Below are 9,408 nucleotides of genomic sequence, written 5' to 3' on the forward strand. Positions count from 1 at the left end.
TCTCCTATTAAAATTTTCTGTAAAAAAATGATTGCTTTTTCTTGCCAAAGCCTGCCCTATAGCTGAGGAATGATTGTAACTCCATTCCAAAAGCATACTTGCAAAATATTATCCATTAATTCCCTTAAGAGAAATTCTGTTTTCTCCAGCCATTTTGACCCCCAAATTGCTAGAATTTCATTTTGGTTTCGTGTAAGCTGCATCAGATGTAAGAGACGGGATTATTTCTTTCTCCTGTTCTTAATAGAACAATTACACAAAGCAATAACCTTAAATTTCTGCTATCGAGCTCATTTTGAATCAGTAATTTCATTGGGCTATGAAGTAGAGGATCTCAGAATGCCACCAGAGGGAGCTGATGCAATTCCAAACTTGAAATTCGTTCTTTCCCTCCGTCCTCCCCCTCCAGTCCCGCCTCCCCTCACCCCCCCCCCAAAAAAAAAGAAAAACAACCAAAAAAACCCACCACAGCAACATCATTATCCATGCAAAATAAACAGAAAAGAAATAAAGACTATTGTCCTGAAGCATGATGTCTGTGCCTGTCAAAGTAGAAAGCACCTTGTTCCAATCACACACAGCGGGGCACTAATGTAAATGAAAAAAACAACCAACACAGAATCATTGAATTCTGCAACACCCTGGGTTGGAAGAGACCTCCAAAGGTCATCGACTCCAACCAGGGACATCCTCAACTGGAAAAGTCTGCTCAGAGCCCCATCAAGCTGACCTTGAATGTCTCCAGGGATGGGGCCTCCACTACCTCCCTGAGCACCCTGTTCCAGTATTCCACCACTCTCCCAGTAAAGAGCTTCCTTCTAATGTCCAGTCTGAATCTGCTCTTCTCTAGTGTAAAACCATTGCTCTTTGTCCTATATACTTGCTTGTACACATTATTTTTCCCCTAGGAACAGATGCATTATTTTGCATCACACTGCACTTTAACAACCCCATATTTTGTTTATTGTCACCATGATGATGTCTCCCTTCACATTGTGCCCCACAGCAATTTGTCAGCCTTTGTCTCATCCCTTTGAACTGTCATCTCCAAACCAGTGATTGCAGATTACCATCTCCCATCTTTGTCAGGTGTGAGAAAGCTGCAGCACGTCCAGAGTTCTCTCAATCTGACTCTACCTAGTAATACAGTTGCTGTTTTTCCTCTTGCTGCTTTTGATTTCACTAGAATTAAGAGTAATTTGGTGACTGTCAGGCAATGTATTGCAGATACATAGTAGTGAGAAGCTTTCTTTTCTTAAGTACTTCAAGCACTTCTGCTCTAATCACATCATTCTCAACAGTTCCTCATTTGTGCTTTTGGCTATTCGGTTGATTTCAAACATTCACCTCTTGTTTCAAGTTTAAAGTGCCCTGTGATTTATTTCTGTATCTGTTTTGGTTTTCTAAGTGTCAGGCTTTTAAAACTGGGCAAGATGGCCAACCATCCATCACATCTTGAGTAACCCCTGGGGAATGTGCACGTTTGCTTTTCTCTATCACAATAGAAACAGCAATTAATTTCTATAAGAGCTTTTAAATGTTTTATTTTATATCCATCTTCCTTCTTCCATCTGCTAAATCTGAAAACTTAGCTATTTCCCTTCTATTGCTTGTCCAGCCACAGAAAATTGTGTCAGAAGCAAAAGAAGGCAATCCAGGATCTTCTTTTCAGCATTACAATCTGTCAAACTTAAGAGGACAGCAAGAGCTATCCAAGGTCCAAGGCATTAATGAGTCCTGATGTGGGACCACACCACTCTTTTTCAAGTCTTCTGCAGCATCTTTTGTTTCTAATTCCATACCTTCAGCAGAGGTTTTGGATTAAATAGCACATTATCCCCAGACTCAGGTTTGGTTTTGATGTCCGGTTTCCCCCATGTAATTACCTGGCCCACTCTTGTGCATGACGTCTGTACTGAGGGAGCATTGGAGTACACAGAAGCTTGTGACAATTAGCTCTCTAAGGTAAAGTTAAATTCATTCCCTCATTCATATTCCCTCATTTATAGTTTTGTAAACTCAGTAGTTGTTCTGGAGAAAGCAGTTTCATAAGAAGACATCCCAGTGAGAAGTCTATGGAGGAACCTGAAGCAAAGCCAATTCCAAGGCAAAGGAAGAGCTGACTGCAGCAAGCACCACTGCTTAGATGAGCTGTGGGACTGCAGGCGCTGAGGAACAGAAGGGCCTGGAAAGGGGCTGGCAAAAGGGTCTATGCTAGCGAAGAGTGAGCAGTCTCACAAAATGGGAACAGCTAATGAATGTTTGGACCCTCTGAAAGTCTGCCAGCTTAAAATTCATTATCAACATGTGTTGATTAAAATTTGAACCGGCACAGCAAGTTTAGACCAGCCTAGCAACGCTGGGTTTGCTCCTGCTCCAGGGGGTTTAAAGCTTATCACCTGATCACAGCCCTACCAGTTCATGTCATCAGGCTCTCTCTAAAGTAATGAAATTATTTTTGAGATTTTATTGGCTGTTTTTCACTTGTCAGGACAAAATTTGTATCTGTTGCATCCAGTGAGAAATAACATATTTATATTCAAATGCTTAAACGAGTAGGGCAACTTTTAGGTCACTTACAGTGTGATGTCTACATATAGATTGCTGTTTGATCATTAGCTATGTTTGTATGAAATAGCTAAGCTGAAGTCCTTTTAGCCAAAGAAATATTAGCAGTAGAAGAGACCATCAAAAGAGAACACCACTTATTCCAGTTGCTGGTTTGCTGTATGATGTTAATTCTTCACCTAACTAGCTAGCAAATTAAAAATAGCTGCCTGTCTAAGGTCACCGTGAGGCAAGCTTAGACCCATGCTGCTGCTGACCAAGTCAGTATCAAGCCATATGGCCAGGATGCGTCCCTCTGCCTTTTACTCGAACCTCAAAGTGACTGGTTTCCATTTCTCTCGTTCCCTTTTTAGGTAGGTAAGGAGCAGGTGCTCGAGTCCCTTCACCCCAGGCATTGCTGACTCCAGGGATTCTCAGGTTGCCGTAAAAAGAAACGGCGTGAAGGAGATGCAAAAATACAAACACACAGACATCCGAGCCGCTGCTTTGCCCCTCACGGCTGCAGCCGGGCGGTTTCCTTGCGCTGCATTTACAGTATCACAGTTTTTGCAGGGGTCGGGCAAGACCCCAGCTCTAGACGGGACAAGGGAACACAAACTCCAGTCACGAGGGATCTTTTTCCCTCCCTCCGCCCTCTCCACACCGCCTCTCCGTGCTGGACACCAGCTGCCACCGGCACAGCCCCGTCCCTTCGCCGGGCCTCCAGCACACACCACAGTGGGCTCGACCGAGGGCTCTCGCCCAGCCGCAGCCTCCCTGAGGCCAAAGAGAGAATGAGGGAAGGACAGAGGGCGTGGGGAGCTGCGGGCCCCATAAGAGGCTCCCCAGGCACCTAGCGGCTCAGGCTTGGCTCTCCTTTCAGTCCCACGGAGGGGATGGGTGTGGGCGGTAGCGCCCCCCAGCTCCTCGTTAGTATAGTGGTGAGTATCCCCGCCTGTCACGCGGGAGACCGGGGTTCGATTCCCCGACGGGGAGAGCCGCGTTCGCGCGCTTTTTTGTTTGCCTCGCGGCACGGCCGTTGGCGGCCAGCTTCAAAAACGCGCGAGCCCCGCTCGCCTCGCCCTTCCGGTTGTGTGGGCTGCGGGCAAGAAGGAAAAAGGGATGTTGCGGCCTCCCCGTCGGGGAATCGAACCCCGGTCTCCCGCGTGACAGGCGGGGATACTCACCACTATACTAACGAGGAACTGCCTTAGGAGGGTTCTTCACCGAGCCCTTTTATGCACAAACCTATCCCTACATGCACTCATATTCCCTCGTTGGTGGGTAGTGCTGACGTTGCGTCTTGGCAGAAAGAGCGATCTCTAGGCACCGGGAACTGGGACCCACAGCTCTGCGTACGGAGGCAATGTCGCGGGAGGTCCGTCCTGCCATGGGTCAGTAGTGGGTGTGTGCGTGGGGAGAATTAACATACGTGCGCGGAAGGCCAGAAACGAGGAGGAGAGGGGCTGTGGTTGATTTGGCGGGTGAGAGAAGGGTCGTCGCCCGCGCCGCGTATACGTACAACTCCCCGTCCCTAATCCTCACCATGACGGGAAGTGCGCCCCGCGGCCCTTGGGCGTGAGTTCTAAGCCTCCGCGGTGCACTGCCCAGCAGGACCTCGTGGCGCAACGGTAGCGCGTCTGACTCCAGATCAGAAGGCTGCGTGTTCGAATCACGTCGGGGTCACTCTGTTTTGACTCTCCCTTTCGTTTTGTGAACTGTGACCAACTTTGAGACGGAGGGACATTAATTTTTTTCCCTCCCAAAAAAACTTAGTTTTGATCTAGATATGAGACAGAGAGGCCTAGAAGTAATACTTCAGTGATTTGGATGGACTGGAAAATTTGATACTTTATGAAATGTAATTAGGAGGCAAAATGAAGAGTTTGTCAAGGGACTGAATTTGAGGAACAGAAATATGCCAGAGCTACAATTACAATTAGCTTATAAGAATTGATCGTTAGTATTGTAAACCATGGCAGAAATTAAGTCTTAGAAACCAGGCTCAGCAAAGTCATCAAATTATGGTGTGGGGATTTTGTTTTGTTTTGTTTTTATAGACTGATATTTATTACATATACCCTTAAAACCTTTCAAATACACAAATTCTTCATCTTCCCTAAGAGCTCTGTTCCAGTGCTTTGCTGTCTTTGCTATTAGGAAGCAGCTAAAGCAACTACATGTGGTTAAATCCTGATGTCTCTTTTGGTGTAACTTAAATCAAGCCCTCATGCTATTGCACCATAGAACAGTTTATTCCCTTCCTGTTTATAGTTACTTCTTCGATATTTGAAACTTGTTATGCTTCTCCATTGCTGTCCTAGACTATGTTTGCTGGGCCTCTAATTATTTATGTTTATGATTACTGCTTGCTGCTGGAGTCTTTCTAAATGAGTTGCATTTCTAAGGGCCCAGAACTAGTCACAGTATTGCAGCTGATTCATTTTAACAGGTGTGAATAGGACTGCCTCACATGCTGTGCTGACAGGACTTCCATTTATGTGGTTAGTCTTTTTTGGTGAATAATCTGTTAGATGGATGCAATTTTTTTATTGCAAGCATAACCTGTTAGATGTTTCACTTGCCCTGCAAAAAGCTTATGTCTCTACATTACCATCCATCAGAGAGCTGGATGTACGAAGTGGTGGCGATCTGCTTGCATTCCAGTACTGCTACCGAAGCAGGTGCACTGCTCTAAGCCTGCCAGAGTGTTGCAGACAACATCTCTGGCTTGCAGTGTGGGGCTCATCTAGTGACAATGTAGAAGATCTATTAATAGGAGTCGAAGTTTTCAGGCTGTGATTTCACACTAATACATCTAATGTAACCTGAGTGTAAGCTGTCACAAAACAGTCAGTCTTACTCTGCCCCATCCATTCCTGCCTGCATATTTTTCCCATTCCACTTGGATTACATCTTCCAATGGTGCAGCTGCAGCTGCTGGCTCAGCATGCAGATCTGGTGGCACAACTACTAGATCCAACACAAGGAGAGCCTCAGGAATGTAGGGCCTAGGACATCACATAGAGTCTTTCAACAACATTCCATTCAAGAACAACCACAACTATCAATGGTTTGGTTACATTTGTTGTCAGTTGTGGGTTTGGGGTTTTTTTGAGAGACTACCATCCCTAAATCAAAATAATCTAGTGATGTTTGAAAACTAATTTAAAGAATTAAATGTGCCTTAGATGTGTGCAAACTCCTCAACTTCCTTTTGGGGGTAATAATTCTCTTTAATCTCACAGCTGTTTTGTTGAGTTGACCCCACTAATATCAAGGCTGGTGGGGATTTGTCACCAGCATTTCTATGGTACATGTGTGCTTGCACTTTTGTCCCTTCCTAACTTCTAAATATTTCATTTTGTAACCTGACTGACTCCTTAACACAAAATGATCCTTCTTACCAAATTGTTACTAGCCAAATATAGACAATAACTTACATCCACGTAAGGTTGGAGGTAAAGTAGTACCTTACATATGCTAAATATGACTTCTGCACAATCTCTATGTAAGATAAAAACAGATATCCAAATAGTTCTCATTTGGAAGTCACTCATCAGAGGAAACTGCTCTAAATTGTCCCTTTCATTTCTGTCAGTGTACTGAGGAGGACACATTTCTGTTGGTGTACTGTCAGCCCTGTAGGAGCTGATAGTTGTGTTTTCAGTCCTTGTTGGTACAGGCCTTTATCACAATGTCAGCAGCAAGAAGTTTTAAAACAGTTGAACTATGCAGTTGTACACGTTTTGCTCCATGCGTGGGGACAGATATACACACAACCTACAGTGCTGGCCCCCCCACAACAAGGACAACCACCCACATCTGTCCACCACATCCAGCAATACAGATGCAGCAGCCTTCCCCAGTGGGTGTCAGTGCAAGGGCAGTGCCTGGCCAGTCCCCTGGGTAAAACCACATCCGCTGGCAAATTCAGTAGGAGCTGCAGCTTTTGCAGCTGCAGGCATCCTGACCTGCATCAGGAACAGTGTGGCCAGCAGGAGCAGGGAAGTCATTCTGCCCCTGAACTCAGCACTGGTTAGGTCACATCTTGAGTACTGTGTCAGTTCTGGGCCCCTCAACTTAAGAAGTATATTGAGATACTGGAACGTGTCCAGAGAAGGGCAATGAGGCTGGGGAGAGATCTCGAGCACAAGCCCTGTGAGGAGAGGCTGAGGGAGCTGGGGTTGCTTAGCCTGAACAAAAGGAGGCTCAGGGGAGACCTTATTGCTTTCTACAACTACCTGAAGGGAGGTTGTAGTCACGTGGGATTTGGTCTCTTCTCTCAGGCAACCAGCAACAGAAACAGAGGACACAGTCTCAAGCTGTGCCGGGGGAAGTTTAGACTCGAGGTGAGGAGAAAGTTCTTCACAGAAAGAGTAATTGGCCATTGGAATGTGCTGCCCAGGGAGGTGGTGGAGTCACCATCCCTGGAGGTGTTCAAAAAAGGATTGGATGTGGCATTTGAAGCCGTGGTTTAGTTGCCATGACGTGTTAGGTATTAGGTAATAGGTTGGACTTGATGATCTCTGAGGTCTTTTCCAACCTTATTGATTCTATGTTTCTTCTGCTCCATCAGAGTAAGGCATACTTTTTCCTTATTGCTTTGCCATTTCTACTTGGCTTATGCTTACAACACAATGTTTCTGATAAGAAAGCCACAGTTATTAAAATTAATTAATTATTAATCTTTCTAAATTAATTGAGAATGTGGCAAAGAGAGGAGTGATTCTAGAAAGTACAGTTATGCTATGCCATAGTGATCAGAATCATAGAATGGTTTGAGTTGGGAGGAACCCATCCAGTTCCAATCCCCCTGCCTTGCTATGTTTTAAAAGATGCATTATTACAAAGGGTAAGTAGAATTTGTTTTCAAGGCAAAATTCCTAGTAAAACCTATCTCTCAACTACTGAAATGGAAACTGCTTATTTTATTTATAGTCATGCTTTCCAGTTTCTATGGCCTTTCTCAGAGGGAGTATTATTTTCACTGTGAAACTTCCTGTGTGCCAAGGCTGAATTAATACTTCGCATAGGGGTTTTTGGAGTTTGTTGTTGTTTTTTTTTACATAAGCTAAAAAAGATTTCCATATCAACTTAGTCTAAGACAAGCCATTCCCGTACTTCCTTAAATGCCTTTGCCAAGAATGAATTTATAGTCTTCATGATTTTATTATGTATTATGTGCTAAGGGCTACATGTGAATGCAAATTGTACACTGTATTTAGGATGCTGTTGTGCACACACAGAGAAAATGTATTTATTCAACGTGGTGCAACATGAATTACCTGGCTTATTGTTATGGGTGGCTTTAGGCTAGGAATTGTAAACTTGGGGAAACTGAAAGCTAGAAATCTGAGATAGTTTAGAAAGCAGCCAGTGTTTTCATGTCAAGAACCCCTGGATGATTGAAAAATCTCTTTCTCACGCTCAGGAAACCTAATAAATTCCAGACGTTTGGGAGGGTCTACAAAGGAAGGATTTTTGGCTTCTACTTTCAGCATATTTCACATTTTTAGGCAAGCTTACAGCAGCTTTTTAACCACTGAAACCATTTGCACAGCTTTCCTTTTATCACCATTTACAGTGGCAAGAGGTAAAATGTGACTACCTGTTTCTCAGGTAGGGGCAGGTATTCTGGTCTTTGAAAAACAGAACTTGCTGTTAGGGACAAACATTTACATATTGGAATGCTTCACAGAAGGCATGGCAAAACAAGAGTTTAAGACACAACTTTTGAGACAAAAATCTTCTAAGAGGCATATGACCACCTCGTGTTTTGGATGGGTTTTTTCTCTGTAAAAACATTAGACGGCTATTTTGAGCTCATTCACATTTTAACTCATTGCCTTATCCTCTGACTTCAAGCTTACCTTCCTTCAAACAAAACAAACAATAAAGGTGCAGATCCTCAGCTGTATTAAGGTGTAAATGTGGTGATACTTGCAGGTTCCAGTGTTAATCACTGTGCACGTGCACTCTGTGATGCTTTCTCCTATTACTTTCCCTTACCTGGAGAATAACTGTTGTTCTCCAAGGAGTGACAGTGAAAAAAATACAAACCAGGGAATAAAGGACAGGTTTATGTTCAGGATTTTGTATGGACTTGGCTTCCCAGAGAAATCTACTGCTCTGATACAGAGTGACACTAAAGTGTTATATGATGCATTTTTAGCTTCTGTCACTTTGGAAGCAGCTAACTGAAGAGCCCAGTGCCCATGCAAGGGATGAATTGGATTTTGATCAAATAGCCAAAACATATGATGCAGAGTTTCTGTTGTCTTTATGCTCTTCTGTCAGTTTTACGTGACAAAATACAGGTCCAGGACAAATCCAGTGAATGCATCCATTTGTTACAAAGTTGAAATGGGAGTGCAATTGTAGTGATTTATTCATACCACATTGCTGTTGCCTTTTAAGGCTACTTTTAGCACACTAAAACCAGACTGACCCTCAAATGTACTTAGATTGAAAAGTGTGAACTGCCTTCAAGCTCTACAGCTTTTGTTCCTTCTACTCCAAAGGTTCACTCACAAGAAAGGTCAACACCAATTGCATGGCATATTCTGAACAGAACAAAGAGTTGTAAATGGCAGCTGTTCTCCTCTAAGAAACAAGTGTCAGAAAACAAGCTTCAGGGCTAAAAGATAGTAGCCATTATTGTCCGTGGGGATATTAGATGGTGGCTGCACCAACATTTTAGGTTGCATTTCCACTGCTAAGTTTGGTTAAAATTTCCCAGATTCAGTTGCCCCATACATTGCTTTAAAGCATTTTAGGCCTGATATGAATTGAGCTTGTCATTTTGTACGAGTTCTATAGCTGAAGAATCTCTGTGCTGCCTGAGATATGCTGTGTCCA

The 9,408-nt window shown here is 43.8% G+C and overlaps 3 non-coding genes across 3 annotated transcripts; 2 read left to right on the forward strand and 1 right to left on the reverse strand.

Moving 5' to 3' along the window:
• Positions 1 to 3,471: 3,471 nt before the first annotated feature.
• Positions 3,472 to 3,543, forward strand: TRNAD-GUC (transfer RNA aspartic acid (anticodon GUC)). The gene has a single exon. It is a non-coding gene; the product is annotated as a tRNA-Asp (tRNA).
• Positions 3,544 to 3,679: 136 nt separating this feature from the next.
• Positions 3,680 to 3,751, reverse strand: TRNAD-GUC (transfer RNA aspartic acid (anticodon GUC)). Its single transcript has one exon. It is a non-coding gene; the product is annotated as a tRNA-Asp (tRNA).
• A 410-nt stretch (positions 3,752 to 4,161) lies between these two features.
• TRNAW-CCA (transfer RNA tryptophan (anticodon CCA)) lies at positions 4,162 to 4,233 on the forward strand. The gene has a single exon. It is a non-coding gene; the product is annotated as a tRNA-Trp (tRNA).
• Positions 4,234 to 9,408: the final 5,175 nt, after the last annotated feature.

Source organism: Dryobates pubescens, chromosome 15 (genome assembly GCF_014839835.1).
Source record: "Dryobates pubescens isolate bDryPub1 chromosome 15, bDryPub1.pri, whole genome shotgun sequence".
Classification (NCBI taxonomy): domain Eukaryota; kingdom Metazoa; phylum Chordata; class Aves; order Piciformes; family Picidae; genus Dryobates; species Dryobates pubescens.